General features: G+C 30.6%; 1 long non-coding RNA gene across 1 annotated transcript; it reads left to right on the top strand.

Moving 5' to 3' along the window:
- The first annotated feature begins 466 nt into the window (after nucleotides 1-466).
- On the top strand, nucleotides 467-1703 carry LOC138900489 (uncharacterized). The gene is made up of 2 exons (XR_011411541.1): nucleotides 467-900; nucleotides 1143-1703. It is a non-coding gene; the product is annotated as an uncharacterized lncRNA (long non-coding RNA).
- The last annotated feature ends 327 nt before the right edge of the window (nucleotides 1704-2030 follow it).

The raw sequence follows: 2030 nt of genomic DNA, 5'->3' as shown, positions 1-2030 counted from the left end.
AGCTTATTTAAAATTTTGTTATACTTTAACCAAAAAATAATATTTGACCAATCAAAAAATTATTAACTCTAAGAAATTTGAGATTATAAAATATTTTCTAGTTTTATAAGTAACAAATTATTAGTTATAAAAGAAGGCAATAAGAAAAGAGTTACAAAATAAACTAAATCAATACCAAAATTATAAATAAATAAGAGAGCTTATACAGTAGTGTAATTAATATTTAATTAAAAAGCAATGAAAAAGTTTCAACATAAATTAAATTAAATTAACAAATAATATATAATTTCAACAAATATACTTGCAAGGCTTAGCAAATTTTATGAAGGAGAGCTAAAATTACCTTTTGAAGTAAAGTAAACTTCAGTATAAGTTTTATTTGAGTTTAAATAAAGAAAACAAACTTATCTACTGCACTCGTCAGTCTTGTTCTGAAGCTCATCATGTGTGTACATGGACGTTTGCCCTCAGACGAAGTTCCAACTGCAGTTGGCGAGAGCTCAACAGAGTCATTCAATGCCAGCGGCATTGGCTGTAAAGTTTTTTCTTTATGGAGTTTACCATAAAGAAAATTCAGAAATCAGCAGATTTGTACATTCCTTTCCTGAACAACACACTTTTGACCTCTAGATCATTCTGGTAACGAGGGGAGGGTATTTGTTCTCTGTAGAACTAGTTCATTGTTAGAATTCTTCCTCAGTTATCACTGGCCCTGGTGCTTATGTAATGCTTCTAAATGTATGGAATATTACCTGCATTTTGTCTTGGTAGTTCAGGTCATTGTCATTGTCATTGTTTCTTTCCTCAGTACATGCGTATTTGTTATTTCTTGGCCACAGGTGAAGTCAAAGATAATTGAACTGTCCAATTGGAAGCAACAGTAATCTAGATTCTGATTGGGTAAGCCTTTTCTTACTTGCATGTACTCTAGAACAGTGATTCATGTTAATGAACTGAATTCTTTAGGAGTCTTATCTTTTTCGTCCATTCTTATATTCTAAAAGAACGTTATTCCTAATTAAAATCTTAACTTCTAGCTTATTCAATTTTTTTTTATGCTCCAACCATAAGCTTCTTTCTGCTGTCTGCATTCCGCTTTCTCCTCGAAAAGTAAAAAGATGCATATTCTTTTAATATTGTAGGGCAAGAAACGGATCGAAGTTCCTGTTTCATGTTTCTAGTATATTAACTCCCAATGGAAACTCTTAATATGGTAATGCAGAATTACATAAAATATCATTATAATATGTCGTGGTGCTGCTGACAATTGGAATGTGTATTTGAAGTATGTACTCTGCTCGTCCGTTTGTAGATTGATGCAGATATGCCGCAGATTTTTTAATCACGCAGCTGATATTGATTGTTGCTGAGTTAATGACTTAATTCCATTTATAACCTCAATAAAATTGAATGAGATTGTATGTGGGACCAAAAGTGGTTTGGCATATAAAGTTTGCCTTTTAGTTGTGGTTATAAATAAAGATGTACTAAATCTTTATATGGTTTCAGAAGCAGTTGTATCCTAGTCCTTAATATATGGCCTTTCAATTGGTGTTAGGAAAAAACAAGATATTTAGTGTTGTTGACCAGATTTCAGTTGCTTGAGACTGTTAATAGCTTGTTTGGATGGTTGTTAAATAACGTTTCATAATATATCGTATTGTATTGTTTTGGTGAATACAATGTTTGGATAGATTGTATTATTTTCCGTTGTTTCATGATATCACACACCAATAATATGAAAAATAAACTTACAACATTACAAAGAAAAAATAAAGTACGAGGTAGAATTATTATATAAAATACGGTAAAGGATAAAATATAATTATTTAATAATAAGGAAGGGCAAGATGAGAGGGAAAATTAAGGTAACGACGCGATCACACTAAACCGGTTGTTACATAAAATGACACTTTTTTATTATTTCATAACAACGGATTAAACGATACGATACAATAAAATTTAAGTAACAATTAAAACATTGTATTTAAAGTAACAATACGATGCAATACATCAACCATCCAAACAAG

Source organism: Nicotiana tomentosiformis, chromosome 10, assembly GCF_000390325.3.
Source record: "Nicotiana tomentosiformis chromosome 10, ASM39032v3, whole genome shotgun sequence".
In the NCBI taxonomy this organism is placed as follows: Eukaryota; Viridiplantae; Streptophyta; class Magnoliopsida; order Solanales; family Solanaceae; genus Nicotiana; species Nicotiana tomentosiformis.
The sequence above is the reverse complement of the archived record's forward strand: the minus strand, read 5'-3'. Positions and strand labels throughout refer to the sequence as shown.